Raw genomic sequence first — 13253 nt, forward strand, 5'->3', positions numbered from 1 at the left:
CTCAGAACAACTTAAATTTTTAGACTTTTTTAGACTTTGTTCTGCAATTAAGGAATTGTGGACCTGTACAAGAGGGGACCCAAAAAAACCCAGAATTATCTTCAGTAAGATGGGCTCCTTGTAGTACAGTCTTCCCCCACTAGGTGAGTCTTCTAGGAACCTATCTGTATCAGTGTACCAGCTGGTGTTGTTATGAGATGTTGCATTTGGCTTCAGTAAATTTTTTTTAAAGATTCAATGTGTTTGCCTATTTCATGATAGATAATTTACGAGTGTACCTGCCCACATTGTGCTGAGTGTTCAGCAATTTTTGAGCCAAAACAGCATGACCCCTGTGCCCCACTCTCCCTATTTACCTGATCTCACCACTAGCAACATTTTTTTGTCTCTCCTGATGAAAAAAGTCTTCAAAGGGAAACATTTTGTCATTGTGGAAGAGGTGAAACTAACAAACAAAAAAAATGGCAGAAGCACTAAATGGTAACAAAATCAACGAGTTCAAAAACTGTTTTGAGCAGTGGAAAAACATCTCAGTAGGTGTATTACATCAAATGGAGAGTACTTTGAAGGTGACTAAAGTTTGAATATGTAAGTATAAATACACAATTTTAAATAAATAAATTCTAGTTATTTTTGGGTTCGCCCTCCTATGTAATTGTCAGGTTTATCCCTCCACTGGAAGATGAACTCCATGAAGGCAGTGTTCATTGTTTCAGTTCACTGATGTATCCCAACTACTAAGAACAGTGCCTGGTATATGTATAATGCATGCTCAGTGTATGTTTCTTAAATTAACAAATTGTCCCAGAAACCTAGTCATTTCCTTTTTTACAGATTCAACCAGACAGTTACCATTCTTTGAACATGTCTTCTACGTATGTTTTTTTCATCTGAAGTTTGTTTTCTTTGATCCTTTGATTCTGGCCTTGTTCTCTTTTTGTTCAGGTAGTCAAGTCCCTCAGATTTTAGGCCTAATCTAACCCCAACATGAACCCCTCTGGTTATACAATTTGTGATGTTCTTTTCCTGTCAGCTACTATAGCATTTTCTATTAATATAAAATTTGTATTCATTACTCATGTACCTCACTTTTTATTAGTAATATTTTAAGATGAATTATCATTACTCCAACTAAATTGCAAGTTCCCCGAGAATAGGGTTTTGTTACTTATCACTGCTAGCAGGGCATTAAGTAAAGCTCTTATTTCACAGTGACTGGTTCATCCTTTAAGAAATTATTAAATTTTGCCTTTTTTTGGTATGAGACTCTGTACTAAATGCTGATACTATCATGATTTAATAGATTTACTCCTTACCTCAAAGAAATTTATATCTTGATTACCAAGAAAAAAATAAAGTGGAAAAAAGATCATTGTAAACGAATTGATTGGTACAATGGTACAATTGAATTGATTGGGGCTATGAATATTTAATCCAACCTTGGAGGACCAGGGATCCTGCCTAAGGCAATGGCAGCTAAGATGTGTTTTAAACAATAGGAATCACCCAAAGGAGAATAGACAAAGGGAAAGAATGACACAAACTAGGCAGTGGTGGGGCTGCATGTGCAAAGATCTGGAGATGAGTGTGAGGGGTATGTCATTATATGAGGAGGCACTCTTGGATGAATTTAAGGCATTTTGGTATGGTTGGTATACAGGTTGCCAGGGAGGTTGGGTAGAACCTTGAAAGATAAAGCTGATCTCAGAGGAAAGCAGAAGTCAGATAACAAAATGTTATACTTCTTGCCAAGGAATTTAGGCTTATGAGAAGAGTGTTGAATTATTCAGGGATTTTAAGCCGGGGTATATAATGTGCTCAAATTTGCATTTTTGAAAGATGACTCTAGCCGCGGGTGAAGAATGAATTGGAGAGAGCAAGGCTGGAAATAGAGAGAGCTGTTCAATTATTTTCTGGTATCTGTGGCAATACCTTCTTGAAGAGTTTGTTAAATGAATGTGCTTGCTCTTCATCTCCCGTAGGATGAAAAATAAATCTTCATGATTATGCTGAGGGGAAATATGGTAACACATTTATTGATTAAACTATATTGGCTTTTATTTAATGATCTTTGAGAAATGAATTTCCCAAAATAAAATAAAAATGCAACTGTGAAATATCTCAGTGGCGGGTATGTGCTCCACACAATAGAAGGTGATAAAGGCTGAGCTGTCCCTCTGAAAGCAGATATGGGACTCCAGAGGGCAAGGAAAGGACAGGCTAGAGATGCGGTGGAAAGATTGTGACACACGGGGTGCGAGCACTGGGAAAATGAAGAGCCTGGTGCAGTCACAGACCCTTAACAAAATGAATCTGTTAAACAGATGCCTTCAGCATGTCACTTGCAGACAAAGATTCCTTTACTAAAAGCCCTCTCAGAAAGGTTGATAATGGACAAGTCTGGTGAGAGGAATAATTTGTCAAACTAATTTATTATAGTCCAAGGAGGTGTCTGCATAACACAAGACTCGAGAGACTGGAAGGCTGTCATCTAGTGGTATTATTGACTCTCCTCCCACAGACTGGGGTCTCTGTTTGCTTATTTGTTTTGGTTTTATGACATGGTTCTTTGATTCTGTTAATAATAGTCCATTCTTTGTTCATTTTGAAAATGAGAACATGTGAGCCCATGTGTGGGAATGCTGGGTTTCAAACAGGATTCACCAGAGCAAATTGGATCTAGGAGTTGAAAATACTGATAAAACAGGAACTGGGTCAGCCTGCAGTGGTTCTGCTGCTTGGCTATGAATCTGCAGGACCCTCAGGGAAAGGACAACTCAGACCTAAACTGGGCTTCTGAGACAGTTGCTTCTGCCTCCATGTTCTCCCAGAAGAGCTTACAACCCAACCCAAATGACTAGGCAGAACGGGGGAACTTTTATTTTCTGCCTCTATACAATTAAAAAGAAAAATCACCAACCAATCTTCCTCCCCCACACAATGCACTTGAGCAACAACTAACTGATCACCATTCTGTTAGAAATGGTCATTTCTTAATCGGTATCAGACTGTACATTTCTGGAGGAATTATTTTTCCTGGTCATGGTAATAACTGTATTTGTCCAACTATTGCAAAGGAAAAAAGAATGAGAGAAAGAAAGAAAATAAGAGAGGGAGAAAGGAATGTATGAGCTTAGTCTGATGAAAGACCCTTTCATCAGGGACTGTTTTCGGGGTGGGCTGTTCACATTGCCCCACACCAGTTCTCAGCCCCTTTTTTAGGCCTTGATTTTTCAATGTGCATGTCGTGCTCTACCTCCATATTAGCATTTTAGGACTTAAAAAATAAATATTCTACTAAGCTCATTGGAGGTGGATTTAACAGTTTCAAAAATTCACAGAAAACCTGCAACAAAACCATTCCCTAATCATCGGCACAAGCAATATTATGGTAATGATCATAAGGGAATCTTTACAACGTAGTAAAAAGCGGTAGGGACTCTGAATCTGCTACTTATTAGTATGATTTTGGAAAAATATTCCACTTCCTATCACAGTTTCTTACTCTGCCAGATGAGAAGTTTGGACTAGAAAATCTCTCTGTCCTGTTTCAGATAAAAACTTCTAATGAACACATTTAAATTCAGACAATGAATATTTTTTATTGCCAGGTTTTAGGGATCTCAGGATGATCAGAATATGATCTTTATTTTTGCCGATTTCATTTTATACTACATGCAATTTTCACTTGCATAAAGTAAGTAGCATTTTTTGATATTTCTTTCTGAAACACATGAATATAATCAGTGCAAAGATTTTGCAGTGAAATATATAAATAGATGCAAAACAATATGACCCATTGGTGGATACAAGGCACATAAATGTGAGGTTTTATGTATTTATTCAGCCTGTGCTGTTGAATGGCTGGAGATGGAGTTTTAGGGTAACTCAATACTTTGTGGAGGTTTGTACATGTTTGCACAAACATACAAATTCACTTTTTAAGTTGGCACAAGCTCTCCCAATGCTGAATTGCACTCACGACCACTCCTTCCACCTACACACACACTTTCAGCACAAAAATTCATTAAACTCAACCCTGGATGGTCAAGTGCTGGAGCAGATGATTCAATAACTAATAAGAAAAAACATGCACTTTCCTGCTGGTTCCCAAGTAGAGTGCTAACATAGGTGGGGAAGAGCATTCTCTTCCTAAATCTGAGAGCTTTACCTGTTTGTTCCCTACTGGGCACAGGTGTGAGTAGATGATACCATTGTCAGGACCAGTTAGGCACATCACTGTCTGGACCTGTCAGTTGTGGCTGTCAGTGCATTATATGGCTCTGAGCTGAACCTCCTACGATGGTACATTGCAATGTCCACACCACAATAAACTTACCATACCGATCAGAGTCATTTAGTCTACCCTTCCATTTTTAGGATATTCTGACTTTCATGAAATGCCACAGGGTATTTTCTCTAAAAATCCATTTCTGAGCAGCTGCTTAATACTCCATGTTACTTTTCTTTAAAAAAATCCACTTCAGATGATACCCCAGACCTTTCGGACTTTTAACATTCTTTAGCCAGATGTTCAACAGCAAATATTTTTTCAGCTGGGAAATAGAAGAAAAAAAACAGTGAAACTTGTCAGCAGTAGTGGGAATTATCAATATCAATGAACACTTATTTTTTTTTCTTTTGCTTTTGCATGGGAGATTGGCAGAGATATTTGAAATATGAACCTCAGTCCTATCCCTAATATACTTTAATAAATTCCAGCTCTGGAGTAGCAAACGAAAACTGATACTGAAGACTACAGGGCGTGCAAAAATATGGAACATATTCAGAAGTTATTTCTATTCATTCTACTTCCAATCATAGGCTCACTCAACCTGTATATGATAAATGAACCTTCAGGGTATGTTTGCATTGACATTTATGAGTTTGGAGAATAAATGACCTGATTTTTTTTGGAGGGGCGTTCCCCAGAGGGCTTAAAAGTAACTGAAATATCTTTGGCCCAGAATATTTCTTAAATATCTTTGAAGCCAGAGAATGTAATTGAATTTGAAAACTCACTTAAGAATAAAAATCTGAAGGCACTTTGGGCTTTGCATTATGGAGCTAAGCCAAATAGTTCAAAAATATTTAACTTTAAATGAAATTTTCATTCATTTGGCTGACTAATTAAATATGATTTTTTTTCTGAATTGGTAAGAACTCATTGAGTGCATGGTATTAAAAAGAATACTAAATAAATTGGAACACAAGAGGACTTTGGTTTGGGACGACTTTGAAAAGTGATAGCTTTTTATCAAAGGAAGAAATATGTTACTTCCTTTGATCTGCTCCTTCATTTGTTTGCCTTGATACTGTTAGGACCCCCTTTATAGTCTTTCCCAGCCTGGATGGTCACTTGTCCTCCAGTGAAAATGATTTGGAAAGAAATGACAATGAACTCTGATGCATTCTCTCAAGATCCTCAGACTCTAAAGAGTTCTCAAGTAAGATTTGGCACATCAGCCTCCCTGTAACTCAGAATATCTTTGCATTCAGACTAGGGTTTTTTTCAATTAGTGACCTGAAATCTCTTCAAAGCTGGTTCATCATATGGAAAAATCTTCTCCTTAGTGACATGGTAAATTATCTTGTAATTAAAAACTAAACTTTTATCTGAGAAACACTTTTAAGATACAGCAATCAAGACTGGCATACCAGGACACTATGGATCATTATTAACTTTTCTAAAATGATTTCTTCATTTAAATTTTGGCATTTTAAGCTTGAGAATGTGGCATTGGAAGAGGGATACAGTGTCTGGTTACTTAAAGAGTTGAATATTAAAATTTAAATCTTGGAAAATTTTGGTTTAAAGAGCCATTTCCACCTAATCACCATGCACATTTTGGTGGGGAGTAGATGATAAAATCCTTCAAGACTCTTCTCTTTAGTTTAATGAACATGAATTTTTAATATGGAAATAGCAAACAAACACTTTTCATTTAAGTCACTAGGATTGATGACGCTCAAGTACCAAGGTATAGGGAGATGTCATCCATTGTGTTGCCTGCTTGATCAAATAATTCTTATGCTAAAAAAGTGAGTGTGGGAAACTATTACTTCCTATTTCCAATATTTCTCTCTCCCTTAGTTAAAAAATTGCTTTATTTTTAAAAATTTATTTCCCAAGTCCCATGGAATTTACATAAGTAGAAAAATCAAAAGGCTTATTTATTTTGAAAGAGATTGGAAAAATATATGGAATTTTCTCATTTTATATTGCCCACTCTTTAAGTAACACTGGTGTCTATAACTTGATTAAAAAAGAATTTTTGGCCAAAACTGAAACACCTAACTGAAGTAAATCTGAAGTGTATTTTTATAACACTTTGGTATTATAGATGGACTGGAAAAAGTAGCCAAACAATTCACATACAAATAATCGAACATTCATTTGCTGGTCACAAGAACCTGAAGCCTAATGCCTTAGACAGTAACTTTCTGCTTCCCCTGAACCATTCTCAAACACCTTTCATATCAGAATTGGTACAACTGCAAGAGCCAAAAGTACAGAGTGTCTTGACAGAAAAATTTCTTTGCATTTCTGTTACTAAAAACCCGTAGGCTTAAAACAAAGACATCTTCTAAGGGAAAATGTAAATATTGGACCAAATATTGGCCCAAATAAATAAATTTAATATAATATTTTAAATGAGGATTATTTTACTTACCAACAATTATGAATGTTCTCAGTTACTTAAGGTGATGAAAAACTGATAATGTAGATCTAAAATACATAAATAATATAGAGCATGTATAGACATAGTATATGTGTGGTATAGTATATAAACATAAACATAAAAGATATAAAATAGAATTACATACAATTATTATATTTCAAACTGACACATTTTTTTTGTCCCAAGCTATAACTGTTTACAAAGTTGCCCAATTACTAATATCACTTAGGTGAAATTAAAAAATGAAAGTCTTTCTTCCTCTTCATTCCCTTCTTGAGAGTTTTTGATTCAGTAAGATTAGAGAGGGTTCCAAGGAACCGTATTTTAAAGAAGAGTTCTGGTGCTTCTGAAGAAAAACTGAACTTCCTTCCACATTCAGGTCCCTGCTAATCTGGCATCTCAGTTCCTCATAGATAGAGTGAGCAAAATGGGCACTTTGCCTGTATGCCAAATACTAATCTGGGTTGCTTTAAGAGTAATCCCTGCTATTCACATTTACTTCTTTAGGTGTTTCTAACTGATGAAGAAAAACGAACAAACTAAAACGCTTATATTTACACTAAATGGGCAATCCACTTCTGGAGCTGTTCTGAACAGACTTCAATTTTAGAAGTAGCTAGAATTTTCTTCTTAGAGGAATCAAGTTCAGACACAGAAAATGAAAGTTGCCCATCACTTAGGGAATATCAAAGAGAGATCAGAGTCCAGTTTGCAAAGAGGCATGGCATGAAGGTGTCTTAGGGGACAATGTATCCAAATTAGAACTTTAACTTATTCATTATCGTGTATTTCTGTATGAAATTTTATTTCCTTATTATAAAAGTAAAATTTGAAAAATAAAAATATTATTTAAAAAATAAAAAAATAGGGAAAAAAATCACTATACCCAGAGATAAATACTCAGTATTTTGTGGTATTTCCCTTCTGTATTAAAATATTTATATCTATGTTTCTATATTTAATATTTACAAAATATTTATCTCTATCATTGTGTGAGTGTCTCTAACTGACACCATTGTTGTAAAAATGCTGTTTTAGCTGGAGCAATGGCCTAATTACATTAAATTATACAGTAGCTAACATTTATATGTTGCTTATAGTGGCCACTGTGGGTTGGCACATGTTAAAACTTTACTCTTTAGAATAGAGAGGTTAGATGCTCTGTTATTTCCCATTTTATTGATGCAGGGAGTCTGAGTTATTTTGCTCTATGTATGCCTTCTGGAGAGTTGTTCTTAACAGCCAGGGAGGAGGGTCCAACTTGGGGAGGAGCTCACAGGATGTGCATATGGACGTGCCATTCCTGAAACTCTCACCTGCTCCTTCCTTTCTGCTTTAACATAAACATATAAGTGGTGAAAAATTAATGAAGAAATTTTGAGGTTTTTTTGAAGACATGCTGTGGTGCTATAAAAACAGCTTAAAAATGATCCATTTGAATGCTGTTCTTAGTCTGAGTTTTTCACTCAGCTTTTGTGTCTTAACCATGAATGAGGAGAAAGGAGAGAACATCACAAGTAAATAAAAACTTTTTCCTGAAACGTATATCATTTTCCTTTTCTCTGTAAAATGGCTCTAAGTTTTCCTTCAGATCTGGAAAACAGCTCTAAATGGCCCCTGAAAAATTCTGCAAGGCAAAATTTTAAATCTATGCAAATGATCCAAGAAAATACCTTATTTTTTTTTTCAGGATTATTTACCAGTTGGATACAGTGAGTTTTAATTTATGCTGTAAATTAAGACAAGAGGAATCACAGACCCTTCAGTCAGCTTTTCTATTTTAGGACAGCATCCTAAGCTTTGTGCTTGGTTGTGCTTAGCTAACACAAAGCTCTCTCCGTGGGAGATCAGCCTTCTTAATTGCTCAAGCTTATGATGAAGGATATCTTAAGTGACAAGAACTGGGAGAGGCAGAGCCATAATGAAGAGTGTTTACTGTTATTCTTACGTCCTCATTGTTCAGTGATGCACAGTAGCATCTCCCCTTTTTAGTATCATGTAATCAATGTCAAGTTATTTTAAATGTAACCTCTGTGAAACTTTGACCTTATTACGATTGAAACACATGCATTCTGTTAGACGGTTTACAAGCTGTCCAGCTTAGCTTCATTTTGTACATCCCTCCAGTGATTGCATTTTCATTTCATAACAACAAACTTCTCAGAGGGGAAAGAAAGCATCTACGTGAGGAGGTCAAGGTCCCTTTTACTTCACCTTTAGTTTAATGAAAGCCGACAGGAACTTACTGTTTCTGAAGCCTCATTGTCAGTGCTCTGTAATATGGCAGCCCAGCACTCCTGAGTGATGGAAACCTCTTGGCTGACATCTGGTGTTGGGTGATTTCAGACACACAAAGGGAATCCACTTGTTCTGAGGCTGCTGTGGGGGCAGCTGGCTTGTGGAGTTAAACCTCAGCATAAACACCACGATTGCCCAACTTCTGAATTTAAAAAAAAGAGAAAAAAAAAATAAAGAAAAAAGGAAAAAAAGGAAAAGAAAGAGAAAAAAAAAAGAAAGGTAAGTGGAAACATCTGCCCAGCATCCGTTGTTAGAAACTGTCTCTGTCTTATGAACCTTAGTGTGTTCCTAGAAATGTCAGTCCGCCAGGTGTTACCACTAAGACAAGTATAATATGAGGTAATGTTAATGTGGGAAAACCAAGTATTAACAATGGAAATCTTGTCCTTTTCAAGGTAAAATTCTGTCCATCTGAGGTACAGAGATCCAATTTTGTTTTGGGGTACATATCAAGGCATCTGGCTTAAGAGGCCCTTGGTTTTGTCTCAGGTTTCTCCCAAATAGTCTTTTCTATATCCTCGATACATAGTTTTCCTTATTTCTAATACCTTGCACAGTTCTTCATACATAGTTGATATTCAGTATATTACTTTGGAAAGACACCTAATCCATTAAAGTTGTCAGAAACTTTAGAAAGGCTTTGGTCTTCTCTTGGTCTCTCTTTTTTTCCCATATGGAAAATTTCCAACAATCAGTAATTTATATTGCATTTAAAAACTGTGACTTACTTTTATGTATTTTATTATATTTCAAATATAAGAAAAGGTAGAGAATAATATAATGAACATTCACATAACCCCAAGCAAGCTTAAAAAAAAAAAAACCACAACATTTTGCCATGCTTGTTTTAGGTATTTAAAAAATAAATACATTGCAGATACAGTTGAAACCCCTACCCCTCCATGAGTCTGTTCTCTTCTCTTCCCTGCTTCACAGAGGGCACAGCTATTCAGAGGTGGTGCATATCATTCTCACGCATGGCTTATTATAGCTATACTTACACTTTTTACTACATAAGTTGGGCATATTTTACTATTTCATTTTATTGTATATCTAATATATATTTTACCATGTATATATTTATAAAATCATTGGCAACACATTGTACATATATTTTTCAAATTTTCTCTTTACTCAGTACGATATAGTTAATATTTATTTATGCTCACTCACCTGAAGATCACTTACATAAAACTTTGTTTATCATGAACCAAATGTCAAATTAAAATATAACAAAAATAGGTCACTGGAAAAATATGAAAAACAAAGAAGTACTAAGCACAAGGACCACTTTTTTATTACATTTAATAGAAAGAAACCTCCTCAAGTTGCTATACAAATTTCTAAAAGCTGCTCTCAATTTCAGTACTCATCTCGACACAGATTGGCAACAAAGAGCTTGCCAATTGGCACTGGTCTACAGAATGCACTTTGAGTAACATTGCTCTAGGTCATTTATTTTCACCACTATAGATTTTCTTTTTTGTCTGAAGTCTTACCATTTATTTATTCATTACTCCTTTGGTAAATATTTGATTCCAGTTTTTATTCTCACAAACAGTGTTGTAATGAATATCCTGACCTATCATATCTCCTTGTGCATGAGGCATTGTGCCCACAACGCAATGGTTTGGTCAAAAGAGATGATCATCTTCTTCCGCGGTGTGTTTTACACATTTTACTTGCATTTCCCCTAAAATAATTTTAAAACCCTAAGTAATCTTTAAAAAACTAAACTGAAAACTAAACGGAACCCCTCACACATTTTGATCACATGTTTAAAATCTTTGGGCATGAGTTCAAGTAGTTGCAAAGATATGAATTTTGGTATCTCCCAAATACTTTTGAAAGTGTGAGTAGTTTTGATAAAATATTTCTATCTTATCATGAGCTTTAATTAATTTTGTCAATATCTTAGAGACATAGACATAAATCATGACATAAGGAATTGAAAGTAATACTTATTTTGCCATCACAGTCAATGATTAGCATGCAGAGACAACACTTAAGGGCTGATAGGTATTTCCCAGCAGGCTGTTCACTGACCTTGGATATTCTGCTCTATGAAGTGCCCTGGCTGGCTGTCCTGTGTAGCACTAGACACACGAGGAAAGCCATTTGGGACCATTCATTCCCAGAAGAGAGAGCTCACTGCCAGCAGCTGCATGAGTGACTCCAGGTGAAAATAGCAGAAAGTCTATCCAATGAGGTGCAGCCCAAATTACAGAAATGTGAAGAAATAAATGTTTTAACTTCAGTTTTGTTCCTTTGAAATACCACAGTAGATAATGGATATACAGATTTTAACCTCCCACTTTATTTTAAAGTTAAATAATTATCTCAATGTCTTAATAACTGGAATTTTGCATTCTCCAAGAATATTTTACTCTCTCATGTGTAATTTATGTTTAAATTTATACTTTAGTCATCATTCTGGCAATACAAGTGTCTAAGAAGATATAAAAAATGACAAAAGTTCAAAAATAAAAACTAAAAAATTATTGGATGCTCTGTGAACACTTTTCTGTGCTAATTAAGTAGAGGACAGACCTGTATTTTAGAACAATGACTCACCTATGCTTCAAACCACATTTCCTGATCATCTGAAACTAAGTTGTACTGCCAATACTTGTACTCTCTCTGCTCCACTATCTAGAAACCTGATATCAGTACCAAATAAATCATGTTATTCTGCCCAGAAGTTTGTAAGTTTATATTTGTAATATAAATTCAAATTGATTACAAAAGGCAAATGCAAACCTCTGCTGTCTTTGAAAATGTACCAGAATAAAATATAATAATCAGCGTTTCCAAATCAGAAGCTATTATTTTTATGTAGCCAAATCTATTTTACTATTTTTCTCTATTATGTATAGAAGATGTTCTGGAGTTCATACTTTTAAGTGTATTCACATACAGTTTTCTTCTGGTACTATGCCCCTTACTTGATGTGTGATTCATTTTATTTCAGAATTTAGGAAAAATAATAACTAAAAAACTTCAGAAAGTTAAGAATAAGATTAAGAACAACACAGAAATGAGTAGATCAGAATTTTCCTTAAAATAGTTACTGCAGTAAAGACAATCAGAAAGGCTGATCTTTGACATGTTTAAAAAGAGAAAACCTAAGAAATAAGCAAAATTAATAGTGACAAAGTTGTTTTGCTATAGCTACAGAAAAGATGGTCCAATAATGCAACCACAGGATATATGGCATTTTAAGTTTTTGCACTCGATAAAAAGGAAAGTTAATTGTCTTGAATTAAATCCCCCAAATCAGAAAATTTCACATTTCTCCAATTTTTAGCAATACAATGACCTTACATAGAAAAATATTATTTAAAAGTACAGTGAATGCAGTTCTGTTCTTTATGATAATTTTTACATTTCTTATTCATTTTCTAGATGTCAGGCATGAGAAAGATCTTTTTATAATTTATCTGAGAAAGTGCAATCCCATATTCTTCTAAATCAAGATAAGATAGAAATGTTCTTTTTTTTCAGTCTCACTAAGGAAAACATTTACAGGAACACAATATAACTTGATGACTTAATTTGATTTTCTGCCACATATGCCTTTTTAGCAGTAATGGCACACTACTCCTGCTCCTCTACTATTTCTTTAACATACAACAGAGATTACCAGTAAGATAGCGGCCAGGGAATTGTTCCAGTCTTTCAAACCAATGGGTCTTCCCTTCCCACCCTTTCAACACCTTTCATGATCTATGCGTCTTAATATATAAAAGTGTGCATGATATACGTGACATGGTCCATACTTAGTTCCCAGGTGTGTGTGTGTGTGTATGAATGAAAGCATTTACAGTATATGTGTATATATATCTACACCAGCACACAGGAACTCAGAAGAATGTTTAAGGTAGCTTAAATTTGTACGGCATTTGCAAAGTGCATTGACATTAACCATCTTATTTTACATTTTTTTACCTCACGTGTAATTTAGATAGAAAAAACAGGAAGTAATTGCCTCACACTATAAAGAAACAACTGTGAAGAAGTGAAGCTAAGTGACATGTTCAAGGTTACAGAGTAAAGACCGAGCGCAGGTAATACACCTGAATTTCTGATGAGCATCCTTTTCCTAACATCATGCTGGCTCCATAAATAGGAAATATATTTTCATAATGTGCAATAGATGCAAATGAAGAATGATACTCTTCTCTTTCCTATTTTTTGAGGTACATTTCTTTGTGAAACATGTACAGTATAACCTGGATATCATTATATAGGAATATACAAGGATTAAATTAA

The sequence above is a fragment of the Furipterus horrens genome, unplaced genomic scaffold (assembly GCF_987537825.1).
Source record: "Furipterus horrens unplaced genomic scaffold, mFurHor1.1.pri manual_scaffold_6, whole genome shotgun sequence".
Lineage (NCBI taxonomy): Eukaryota > Metazoa > Chordata > Mammalia > Chiroptera > Furipteridae > Furipterus > Furipterus horrens.